The 13632-nt window shown below is 45.3% G+C and overlaps 1 pseudogene; it reads left to right on the forward strand.

Annotated features, from left to right (window-relative positions):
* Nucleotides 1-382: 382 nt before the first annotated feature.
* Nucleotides 383-1122, forward strand: LOC126934695 (cell cycle checkpoint protein RAD1-like; annotated as a pseudogene).
* Nucleotides 1123-13632: the final 12510 nt, after the last annotated feature.

Below are 13632 nucleotides of genomic sequence, written 5' to 3' on the forward strand. Positions count from 1 at the left end.
ATAGCTCAAAGACATTGAAAGGCACAAATCCTACAGCATCAAATAACCCAGAAAGATATCTGACACTATATGAATTTCTTAAATCATTGGTGTTATATGTTATGTGCTAATAACTTAGAAATGTGTATCCCAAGTCAAACATTTTCTCTGTATTTTGAATCATCTACTATTTACTTGACATCTCCGCTTGGCTGTCTAAAAAACATCTTGACACCGGCTCCACTTCCTCCGCGATTTCTCGGAGCCGTCTAGCTCCTCCTCAGGGACTTTCCTGGGAAGGTCTCTCGGGAGTCCAGACCCCCACCACAAAGGTGTTTCGCGATCCGCCGAGCAGTTGTTGGCCCCAGGAGCATTGCCCTCCGGGCCAAATGGGCAGTGGACGATGCCCCTTCTGACCCAGCAGATCCAAGATGAGGATGATCAGGACAGCCTTGTGGCCAGCCTTGACAACGTTAGGAATCTCTCCACTATCTTGAAAGCTATTGATTTCTGAGAGCATGCCACGTGTTTCGCAACTAAAAATGGTATCAAAGTAACAGTGGAAAATGCAAAGTGTGTGCAAGCAAATGCTTTTACTCAGGGACTTTAACTGCACTTCGGATGTGTTACCAAGGTTATGGTTACCCTTTGAGGCTGTTTCTGGAAGAAGGAGGAGTGGTAACAGTCTGCAAAATCAATACACAGGACCCTGAGGACACCTTGGATTTTGATTTCTGCAGCACCAATGTTATTAATAAAATTATTCTGCAGTCAGAGGGGCTCCGTGAAGCATTTTCTGAATTGGATATGATGAGCGAAGTCCTACAAATTACAATGTCTCTTGACAAGCCTTATTTCAGGTTATCTACTTTTGGAAATGCAGGAAGTTCCCACCTTGACTATCCCAAAGATTCTGATTTGATGGAAGCATTTCATTGTAATCAAATCCAAGTCAACAGATACAAGATTTCTTTACTGAAACCCTCTACAAAGGCATTAGTCCTATCTTGTAAGGTATCTATTCGGACAGATAACAGAGGTTTCCTTTCATCACAGTATATGATTAGAAATGAAGATGGACAAATATGTTTTGTGGAATATTACTGCTGCCCTGATGAAGAAGTTCCTGAGTCTGAGTCTTGAGTATGACAACTCACTGATATTTATGTATACATTTATGACAGATGAAGTTCTTATTCTGAGTACAGTACTCTTTATAATTTCATGTTGAATTTTCTATGAGGAAGAACAATGGGGAAAATAGGAGCAAGGTCGTGTACCTAATAGTTACTATGTTTTCTAAACACATTTTGTAGAGGGCATGTACATAAATGTTTTCATGTAGTCATAGATTATTCAGGACTGTCCTTTAGTTCTGTCTTTTGAACTCACAGTTATGTGAGCCAAGGTAACATTTCAAGAGTCTAAAGGCTTAAAGTTTGATGCAGCTACCTGAAATGTTCTATTTATTTACTATTAGAAAAAGCAAAGACATATGAGCATTGCTTATTAGTTTGAATTCTAGAGACTAGATCGTAGTGGTTCTCAAAGTGTTGTGCCCACACCAACATCAGAACGGCCTGCAAACTTGTAGCAAACTCTGGGGAGGAGGCCAGCATTCTGTATTTTAACAAGCTTCCCTCAGGAGATTCTGATGCATGCTAAATTTTGGGAACCACTGTTTTGAAGGAAACTTTTTTCTTTAATAGGATTTAATTGTATTGAGATAATTGCTTTTACATGTGATTTCCTTGCAAATGTTCTGAAGTTGAGGCATCACCAAACAAGTCTGAATAATTCTTTATGTGATTTATTTTTAAAGTAGACCTTTTAAAGAGATCTGTGAATGGGATATAAAGCAATTTTCAGTGTTACAGGTTTTCTTCTTGTTCTCAAAACTGTTCACTGTAGTAAGTAACAGCAGTCAGTACTTATTACTTTCCATTTGCCTATGAGTTCCTTGACAAATCAAGGTGTAGAAAACCAGTTATTAAGTGATTTTGTACTTTCCTGGTAGTTGTCACTAAAATAATTTTTGTGGCATATAAATATATTTAATAAAATACAATACTAAAAAAAATAAAAACCATCTTGAATGTAACATTAAAAAGAATTGACTTTTTCCTCACTGAATCTATTCCTCTTCCACTTTTCATTAATACAGTAAATGACATCGCTATTCATCCAACAATTCAAATCCAGAAATTTAAGGAGTCATACTTGATTCTCCTTATTCCATTAGTCCCCACATGAAATCCCCTAGCAAATCCTGTTAGCAGTTTTACTTCCAAAATGCATTTTGATTTGTTCATTCTTATCTCTCTCTACTGTCACCACTCTGGCTTGTACCATTCTCATATCTCAATCAACAATTTCAATAACGTTCAGCTTCCCTTTTTCTATTCTTGTTTCTCTTCCTTCCATTCTCCCTATAGCAAGCAGTCAGAATATGCTTCATAAATATAAACCAGATTTCATTATCATGATGCTCAAAACCCTTTGTTCCATTCCCACAAAATAAACAAAACATTCACCATGAACCTGTAAGGCTCTGCATGGACTATACCCTGTCTATCTCTTTAATAACTAACACTCTGATGTCACTCTCCTCAGATAGGTCTTTCTCTTCTCAATTATTTTTTGGTATATTTCCCTGTTAAATTTCTTCAGAGCACCTACATCAAACTTAATTCTTTCACCTAATAATTTATTTATTCTCTGTCTCCCCGCTCCCCAAAAAATAGTTTAGAAAGGCAGAGGCCATGATTCTCTCATTCCTGCACATACTGATGCTCAATAAAAATGATATCTAACTGAATAAATATCATTACTCAGAGGAGTATTTCCCAAAGCACATTTCATGAAATAGTAGAATGTTAATGACACACAAAAATGATGTCATGGGCTCATTGAAATCAGTAAATATTCAGTAAATATTTTGCAAAATATTTACAAAGATTGTTTAGTAGATTTAATGTACCAGTGTGTACTGTGAATTTTCAAGAGAGGGACATAGTGTGCTGTATTGTTATTTTTGTTGTTTTGGATTAAAGACATGTATAAACTGATCCTATAGTAAGGCAATTTGGGAGTTTGTGTATGTTTAATGTGGCTACACTGTAAAATGAAAGAACATGTGTAGGAAATTCAGGTTGTAATTTATTACTAGTCTATTTAGTTATTTTACCATATTTTTGTGACTATTTCTCAGTTGTATATACTTTCTTAGTATTTGGTGACTTTTTTCCGTAAATAGGCAATCATTATACACTTAACTTGAGTGTTATGCCCAAACTGTTTGTTCCCCAAAGAAGACCACCAGAGTCCAGAGTCAAAGCCAAGTGGCAAGGATCTTTACTACAAGTTCGAACCTGGTCCCTCCTTTACACAGTATACAAGAGGGCCCCGAACAATGCGAGTGTTTGCTTTTTATAGCCCGAAAGTTGCAGGGGAACAAAGAAATTCTTTTGGCTCCTGCGCTTTCAGTAACCTTGAATGGCTGTCCCCTTATCGGAGACTTTCCAGGTGGTGTTTGTACTGGGCTCAGGGAGTTTGAGAGATATATGGTGGTGGGATGGGAGGATGGGATGTGTTTGTGCTAGGCTCAGGGAGTTTTGAGCCCGGGGCTGAGGAATGTGCCCAGCTCCTTTCATTCCCCCCTTCTTTTCAGGTATCTTTAGAGCCAATCTTGGGTCTTACAAGTCTGATTCTGTTTCAGCGTTTACAGGTTGGTATTGGGCTCTGAGGACCATGAGTTGTACAGTGTCAAATCTCTCCCTAACAAATTGTAAAATTCTGTTAACAACACAAGGTCCTACGGTAAGCAGAAATAGTAGACTTAGCAGGGGTCCAAGGAAGGGGGCTAACAGAGAAAACATAGAGGAATGCCACCATTGGTCTGCAGCTGAAGCAAACTGCCGTGTTTTTACTTCAGTGCTTAATTTGCGTAACTGTTGGACCCGGTCCTCTACAAGTCCTGATTCATTTATGTAGAAACAACAGTCTTCTTTTAGAAATATACATGTACCACCTTTTTCTGCAGTGAGTAGGTCTAGGGCTCTCCGGTTCTGCAAGGTTACCTGAGCTAGGGACGTGAGCTGCCGCTGAAGGGAGGCAAGGGACTTAGCCGACTCCTCCATAGCAACGGCAAATTGTTGGTACAACTTGTTACTTTCTATGAGGGTGTGACCTAGGGCTCCCCCCGCCAGTCCGGCCGCAATGAAGGATGAGGTGAGGGAGATTCCTGCAATGAGGGGGAGAAATATGGCTCGTGCAGGTCTTGGTCTAGGGTCTGGGTGAATAACAGCACTAGTCCAGTTACCGGTATACCCTAGGAACTCGCCAGCAGTTAGTAGAGTCAACCGGGGAACTAATGTGACAGGGAGACACAGTAGGTTATTAACAGAAGGACTAGGTAGGTTCTTAGATAAGGTTCCATTACACCAGAAGAATATGCCTGATGGAGCCCTTAAGGTGATATTAGGGGGCGTTGCAGTGATGCTGCAGAGGCTGGAATTGGTTCCTGAGAAACAGTAGGGAAACTTCTCCTGACTGGGGTTTAGGTATAGGGGCACGTTCAGGATAGGAGCATATGAGAGGTTTCGGAGGTTGTTAGCTTGGGCAAAGGTAGAGGATCCCCATGGCAGAGGGACAGCGGTTAGCGGTGGACGCCCTAGAGTGGCGCACAGAAAGCAGCCAGACAGGCTATGAAGTCCTGTAAGGTTAGCAAGTTCTAGTCCTTCTTGTAATAACTTCAACCAGGAGAAAGGACGTAAGTCTTGTGTTAGTCTGTTTTCCTGTCGTTGGATATTCCCGTGGACCAGGGGCAGTACTTGCACTAGGCCTCGCCACAGATAGAGGTGACTGCTAGGCCATGTGGAGGAGGGGGAGTAGTATACAGCCCCATGTTGAGGCGTGGTCCAGTGGGAGTTCCAGGGGTCTCTAACTATCCATGTATATGAAAAGTCTCTATCCCGTCTACGATGGAAGGGCCACTTAGGGTCTAACTGTTTTCTCTCTCCCCAATAACGGGGTCTATGGATGTTACAATAGTTATAAGGACAGCCGGCATTTTGGTGCCACCAATAGTGTTTACAATTGTATTTAGTCTGATCAAACTTAAAGCATATTATTGGTGTCATAGGTTTGGCTATTTGAAAACCAGTAAAATTTAGTAGAATTGGGCTGTTGCACCCTGAGGAAGGGCAATCAGCACTGGCCAATAATTTTCCGGGCTTATGAGGTTGCCCAGGGTGGGTTCGGTTTTCATAAAGCCAGAATCTCCAGACAAAGGGATTATGAGCTGGTTTTGTGATTTCTCCAGCGGCCACTAGGGCGACTAACGTTAGGGTAAGACTACCTAACTGCATGTTTGCAGTGAACTATGCTGCCGGCGCAGGGTGAGTTTTAAGGGGTTGTTCCTAGCTCTGTCCATAGTCCACGTGTCTGGTGCTTCAGCCGCCGCCGTGATTGGTCCCAGAAGATCGGAGGTTGGGTCCACTGGCTTGACGTGGGAGTAGTGGATCCACGATGCGATGCCTTCTACCTTTAGGGCGGTGGGTGTGGTTAGGAGTACCTGGAGTGGTCCTTTCCCCCTGGGTTCTAGGGTCTCTTGTCGGTGTTGCTTGACTAGGACCCAGTCTCCCGGCTGGTACGGATGGGGTGTCGGCGGGGGACCGGTCTAGTATAGTTCCTTCAGCTTGGGCCAGATTTCTTGATGAATTTTCTGCAAGGCTGGGGAGGATATCTTCCAGGATTTTCTTTGCTACAACCTGAGCAGTTTCTTTCTTGGTGGGGAATGCTTCAGTCCACCCTGAAAAAGTATCTACAAAGACAAGTAAGTACCGATACCCGTATTTTCCTGGCTTTATCTCAGTAAAATCTACTTCCCAGTAGATACCGGGCCTCGTTCCCCTGAGCCTTGTTCCCGTTGCAGCCTGGGATTGGGAGTAGGCGTTGTTAAGCTGGCAGACTTTGCACCTTGTCACGATGTTGCTGGCCATCTTGGCTGTATGTCTGAATTTGAGCTTAGAGCGTCTGATCAGGTCTATTATCCGCCGAGCACCCAGGTGGGTGGTTTGGTGGATGTGTTCTAACACTTGTTGTCCTAATTTTTCTGGTAGGATGGTTTGGTCATTAGTATCAGTCCACCACCCATTCTGGATCTGTTTCAGGGGAAGCTTGTCAATCCACTGGAGATCTTGTTCTGAATAATCAGGGAAATATGGCAAGTCCCGGGGGCCCGGGTCAGGGAGCTGGAGTGCAAGGAGTTGGCTGGGAGCCTTCGCCACCTTTCTTGCAGTTTGGTCCGCCAGAAAGTTGCCTTGAGCAGTTGGAGTAGTTAGTTTCTGATGCCCTGGGCAATGCACAATGGCTAACTTTTCTGGCCTCCATAGGGCTGTTAGCAGGGCTAGGATTTCTTGCTTGTTTTTTATCTCTTTTCCTTCAGCCGTCAGTAACCCCCGCTCCCTGTAAATGGCCCCATGTATATGCGCTGTTGCAAAAGCATATCGGCTGTCTGTATATACCATCAGCTTTTTCCCCGCCCCTAAGGTAAGAGCTTGGGTGAGCGCTATCAATTCGGCCTTCTGGGCCGATGTCCCCGGGGGCAGGGGTTCCGCCCAGATTACCTCAGTCTCTGAAGTCACTGCCGCTCCAGCGTACCTCTGGCCCTGATGCATGAAGCTGCTCCCATCAGTGAACCAGACGAGGTCGGCGTCAGGAAGTGGGCGGCCCTGCAGGTCTTCTCGAACTCCGTGCACCTGAGCTAGTATCTCGGTGCAGTCGTGGAGTGGGGCGTCCAGGTCCGGGTTGGGCAGTAGCGAGGCAGGGTTTAAGGTCGTTGTTATCCTAGGTCTTCATGGAGGGCCTCATCGAACAGGGTAGGAGAGTTTTTGAATCCTTGCGGCAGTCTGGTCCATGTCAGTTGGCCACTTATGCCTCTATCAGGGTCATTCCACTCGAAGGCGAAGAGCTTTTGGCTCTGAGGGGCTAAAGGCAAACTGAAGAAAGCATCTTTTAAATCTAAAACGGTGTACCATTGATGTTTAGGGTTTAGGGTACTCAGGAGGGTATATGGGTTAGGCACAGTTGGATGTATATCCACAACCCTCTTATTGATTTCTTTTAAGTCTTGTACAGGTCTGTATTCTCCACTATTAGGTTTTCGTACTGGCAACAACGGAGTATTCCAGGGTGAGTGGCATGAGCAAAGGACCCCTTGGTCAAGGAGCCAGCAGATATGTGGGGCAATTCCTTTCTTGGCCTCTAGGAGCATCGGGTATTGGCGTACCCACACGGGGTCTGCCCCAGGTTTAAGTTCAACAAATAAAGCAGGACGGTGTTTTGCTAGTCTTAAGCCCCCCGTTTCCGCCCAAGCTTCTGGATATTGCTGGAGCCAGGTTGCTATGTCCTGGTCAGGGGCCGTTTGCTCCTGGTGGAGCCGGTATTCATTTTCTAGGGTTATAGTCAGGACGGACACGGGTTGATTGTGGGAGTTTGTCACGACGGGCCCCTCAGGGAGGAAATGGATCTGTGCTCCTATTTTAGTTAGCAGGTCTCTCCCTAATAGGGGACAGGGGCTCTCAGGGATGACCAGGAAAGAATGGGTTACATTCTTGGCTCCGAGGTTGCTGTTCTTTGTGTGGTCTATGGGTATTTCTTAACTCCTGTGGCCTCTTGTACCCACAAGGACCTGGAGGATAATTTTCCATTAGTTTTAACTAAGACTGAGTGCTGTGCTCCCGTATCGACCAAGAACTGGATGGGGGACCCCTCCACTTGCAAAGTTACCCTAGGTTCGGGGAGGGGATCTGAACCCTGTCTTCCCTAGTCTTCATCTTGAGTGACTAGTACGGGTGTAGACCTAGGGGGTCCCTGTCCTCGTTGTTTCTTTTTGGGGCAGTCTCTTACCCAGTGGCCAGCCTCCTTGCGGTAGGCACATTGGTCTTTTTTCAGATTATCATGCCTGGGGGGCCACCTGGGTTGGGTGTACTCTGGCTGTAGATGCTCTTTCTGTACTACTGCTGCCAGGACGTTGGTCATTTTTTCAGTGGCCTTAAATTGCCTTTCCTCTGGAGTATCTCTGTTATTGTAAACCCGCTGGGCTATCTGAAGGAGGTCTTGGATCCGCTTTCCTTCTAAGTCTTCTAATTTTTGGAGTTTTCTTTTAATATCTGGGGCTGCCTGATTTACGAAAGACATTACAACAGCTGCCTGACTTCCTGGAGCCTCTGGATCTATGGGGGTGTACTGTCTAAAAGCTTCCATTAATCTTTTTAAGTAGGTGGCTGGGCTCTCTGTCTTTTCTTGCAGAATAGAATATACTTTAGCCAAATTAGTGAGCTTGCGAGCAGCTGCCCGGAGACCTGCCATTAGAGTCTGGCGATAAAGGCGTAGCTGTCCCCTACCTTCTGCCGTGTTGTAGTCCCATGCCGGCCTGGTCAGAGGAAAGGTCGCGTTTATGAGGTCGGGGTTGGCAGTCGGTTGACCGTTGTCCCCCGGGACCAGCTTTCTAGCTTCTACCTGTATTCTCTCTCGCTCTTCCGTGGTAAACAAGATTCGGAGGAGCTGCTGACAATCGTCCTAAGTGGGCTGGTGGGTGAACATGACACTATCCAGTAAAGCCAGTAGATCTTTGGGGTTGTCTGAAAACCGAGCACTCTGAGTTTTCCAGTTATACAGATCACTGGTGGAGAATGGCCAGTACTGGAGCCTGGGGATTCCTGTGTCATCTGGGGGTCCTATTTCCCTGAGGGGTAAAGCCACCGTGGAGTCAGGCGGCTGGGGGGGCTAGTCCGCGAAGTGCGCCCTCGTGTCCGCCCTGCCGGCCCCTCAAAGTTACTTTCCCTTTCAGCAGGCCCGTGAGTGCCGGCTGCCTCCCCTCCGCCTGCTCTCTCCCGCTATTTCATTCACGCGCGCTCTCTTTCTCTCTGTCATTCCGTGTCCTTTCTCCTTCACACTCAGTCTCTTTTTCTTTCTGTCTCTCTCTCTGACTCTCCACGTCTGCCGTTTCCTCCCCTTTCTCTTTCCGATTTCCCTTCTCACTTTCTCCCTCTCCCCAGTCTCACTTTCTGTGTCTCTTCCTGTAAAGGAATGTGGGTTAGAATCCTTATAGAGGAAATCTGATCTGACTTATTAATGATAGCTAGTCGCAGGTGCGCCTCGGCAGCCCGGGGACCGGGGCCGGGAGCGTGGCGCCGGAAGCCGGGGACCGGGGCCGGGAGCGCGGCGCCGGAAGCCGGGAGCCCGGGGACCGGGGCCGGGAGCGCGGCGCCAGAAGCCGGGGGACCGGGTGTGGGAGCGCGGCGCTGGAAGCCGGGGACCCTGGGGACCGGGGCAATTCAGACCGCAAGCACGCACCCGGGGACCGGGGCAATTCAGACCGCAAGCGTGCACCCGGGGACCGGGGCAATTCAGACCGCAAGCGCGCACCCGGGGACCGGGGTCAGTTTCAGCTGTTGCCCGGATCGCAAACGCGCTCTGGCAACTCACATCGCAATTTAAATCAGAAGAGAGCCAGGGGACGTCTCCCACCGGTCTCCACTGGCCGTCCTATAGCGCGTCCGCCAGGACTGTGCCAGCCTCAGTTTCAGACCTCGCGAGTCACAGATTCAGATTCAGAACAGACACACAGACACAGACAGACAAACGGAGACGAGCCAGCTCACCTATCAGTAGATCGATCATAGCAGATCCATTGACCAGGGGTCTGGTGGGCTTGGGGAATCCCGGACGGGCCCCCAGATGTTATGCCCAGACTGTTTGTTCCCCAAAGAAGACCACCAGAGTCCAGAGTCAAAGCCAAGCGGCAAGGATCTTTACTACAAGTTCGAACCTGGTCCCTCCTTTACACAGTATACAAGAGGGCCCCGAACAATGCGAGCGTTTGCTTTTTATAGCCCGAAAGTTGCAGGGGAACAAAGAAATTCTTTTGGCTCCTGCGCTTTCAGTAACCTTGAATGGCTGTCCCCTTATCGGAGACTTTCCAGGTGGTGTTTGTACTGGGCTCAGGGAGTTTGAGAGATATATGGTGGTGGGATGGGAGGATGGGATGTGTTTGTGCTAGGCTCAGGGAGTTTTGAGCCCGGGGCTGAGGAATGTGCCCAGCTCCTTTCAGAGCACCTACATCGAACTTAATTCTTTCACTCAATTATTTATTTTCTCAAAGAATTAGATTAGGACTTAATAATTTTTATTTAAAAAATAGTGCTTTATAAAAATTGCTCTTTTTTTAAAATAGATTGAATGAGAAAATAAAATTAGCCAGTAGTGAAATGTGGTTTGTCAGGCCATACATTTGCAGGTTGGTTAATTAGCACAGAGCATCTTCCAGGGTTTGTTTAAACTGAAGTAATACTAGGTTGGTGCAAAAGCAATTGCAGCTTTTGCCATTAAAAGTAATTATTTTTAATTCAGTCATTCAGACTTTCCTTTCTCCTAAATTTTTCAGTAAAAGCCTAGTCAATATATGTTTGTGTAGTATTTAAAATTTAATAAGTTAGGCAGATTATGGTTGAAAGTTTGCAACATCTTCCTGTTTCCTCTCTTACGGACAATCAACTCATTATAAATGTGCAAATTTGGAGGCACACTTATGCCTCCCAAATGTGGAAAGTACATTAAAAGTAATTACTTTTAATGGTGAAAACTGAAATTACTTTTGCACCAACCTAATAATTCAAAGTCTCAAGTTATCATTCAGCTGACATATATATCTATTCATAGATAGGTAAATAAACTTATTTTTAGTAATAAGTATTTTAATTTTAATATTTCATTCTAGTGGCTTTATAAAGAGATTACATGAACAAATTTATAAATTTTTATTCTTTCTATAACTTAACCAATCCTGCTGGTTATGTCAATCGGGCTTTTTACTTCAGATCATGGAAAGAATTGATATGTCTTTGCCTCTGAATTTGCACATGTATAATGGGCCGATTGCCAACGAGAGAGGAAACAGGAAGAGGTTTCAAACTTTCAACCATAATCTGCCCTAATTTATTAAATTTCACATAGTACACAAACATATATTGACTGGGCCCTTACTGAAAAGTTTAGGAAAAAGGAACGTCTGAGTGGTTGAATTCCTCAGCAATCTGTGGATGCATCATTTGAATCAGAGTGATTTATTATTCTGTTGGTGTTGCTTTTACTGGACACCTTCTCCCAAGTACCAGGGATTTGTAACCCGGGGTCCCCAGATTTTTGGGTATGCACTGTGAAAAAGGACCCACTTATAACTATTGTACCTTGAGCTCTTATTTCAAAAAAGTTCCAGGGAGAAGCTCGGCCCCAGAAAAACAAAAACTGGATCTAGAGATGCCTGAGTTGGAGATGAATTTTGCTTAACTCCCCTCATTACCATACTAAAATCCCCACCCCAGGAGGAGCTTATTTGTCATTTTCCATACATGCTTCTGCATGATCAGCGACTGAGCCTGCACTGACTGTACTCCAACTCTACATAGAATGACTCAGCTAACCAACCCAATAAAAGCCATGTTTTCAATGATGTTTGGGAGCCACTGCTTTGGGAACTATCCTCAGTGTTCTCTTTACTTGTTGCAAGTAATCAAATCCCCTAGTTAAATCCACCTTGGTCATTGGACTGTCAACCCTCAAGTGATAAAGCCCACCTCTTGTGTGAGTAACAATCCTGGTGACCCAGACAGGCTCAAGACCCTGGTTCTGATCCTAACTCCTCAAAGCCTCCCAGTAGGTGAAGTGGTGGGTAGCGGCAGCTCACCCAGGCTAACTTGCTCATATTGCCTAAGAGGGGTGGGTATGATACAGGAGGATCTTTCACCTGGTGACAAGCCCACCAGGCTGTCACTTGGGCCTATCTCAAAGGAGTGCAAGTGGCTGCCTGAACCTTTTTGTTCTGTGATCCCTCACTGCAGGAAGTGGACCTCATACCACTAAAAGTTGACTAAAAGTGTGAATTCTTTGGATCTAGCAATGGGATCTCTAGAGTAAGGGCAGTGTACCTCTGTTTGACTTTCTGTCTTTTTCTGGTTTGTACCCTTGGGGATTGAAAGAAACTCCCATCACAGTAAACAGCAACTAGACCTGGCTAGCCAACAGTGAAATGAACTGTGAGATCAATTTTTCCTGAGATAGCTTTAAGGTCATCAGAGGGGATGCATCTCCCAAAGCAGAAAGGGACCTGTGGAGGCTGGAAGCCCTTGACTTTGACAGCTAGACTGGGAAAACTTCAGCTTAGGAGAGGGGGCCCACACTGATACTTTCCTGATTCACTCGGGTATGTTCTCTTCAGGTAGCAGCTTTTAAAAGAAGGGGAAGCCACTTTGCCTGATGCCTAGGAGGGTCACTGGGCAGCCTGATGAGATTTTTCAGGAAGCACATGGGGCTGTGCTAGGGACCCGCCAGGTCACCCTCACACATTGACTTACTTTTGTTATGTGTGTTAGAGGAGTCTGTCATTATTTGAGAGGAAAAATCAGTCATTTCACATCTGTATAGCTGCTAATTTGTTATTTAAACTTTGAGAAGCTAGGATCGAACCCTAAATAAGAACTCAAGGGTATGGGGAACCTGACCTCTGTATCAGAGCAAAGCCCATTAGGGTTTATTCTCTAAACACTAGAAGATTTTGGGGTATTCAGACAAAGCCTATTAGGGTACATTATCCAACACTAGAAGATTTTTGGGTATTCTCCAATAACTAAAAAGAAGATGATTTTCTTTTGTAACACAGCCTGGCTACGGTGTGTCCTAGGTAGCCAGGAACAATGGCAGAGGGACAGCTCACTTAATTACCATGTCATTCTTCAGCTGGATATTTTCCATAAAAGGCAAGACAAAAGGGATGAGATATCACATGTCCAATGTTTTATGGCCCTTTACCAGAATAGGGACCTATATATAAAGTGTGGATTTTACGCTCTCAAGGTCAGACCACCTGGATCTCCAGCTAAGCCACTGGAGAAAGTGCTGCCAATCCTAGAGAGCCTTGTGGATGAGAAAAACTCCCTTCACCCCATGAAACCCAGGAAAGAAGAGAGTGGAGAGAGGGAGGCTGTCATTCTAACAGATTATCGGGGATGTCCCCTCCCACATAACCACCTGACTTGGCAGATAAAACCCAACTAAAATGCCAGAGACCTCCCCAACTAATGTGTCAGGGGCTTCCTCATCCTCCTCTTGGAATCTAGCCTCCTCTTCCAGATAGCACAATCCCGGAGTGGGAGCTTTTACAATCTGGGAGGCGGGATGTTTCCCCTCAGGCAGGTTTTGGATAGGATATGCGTTTATTTCAAGTACATGTGCCTTTTACCACCTCTGACAACTGTAATTGTGAAATACATACAAAAGGCTTTCAAGCTAACCTGAGGAATTTACTTCCCTTATAGGAGGCATATTTCCCATTTACAACCTGACCTGGGCTGATGCTCAGACCTTGGTGACCACTTTTTTAACTACTGAGGAAATATCCATAGTTTTAGCTGAGGCTGGGGCAGAAGCTGGCAGGCAGTATAATAACCAACCCAATAGCACCATCTAGTGACCAGAAGAGCAATTGGTTCCGAATGCAGAAGCCCATTGGGACCCCAATAACAGAATAGGGAGGGAGAACTTGGAAAACTACCAGAACATATTATTGAAAGGAAGGAAAGAAGTTAGCAAACC

This window comes from Macaca thibetana, chromosome 14, assembly GCF_024542745.1.
Source record: "Macaca thibetana thibetana isolate TM-01 chromosome 14, ASM2454274v1, whole genome shotgun sequence".
NCBI lineage: Eukaryota > Metazoa > Chordata > Mammalia > Primates > Cercopithecidae > Macaca > Macaca thibetana.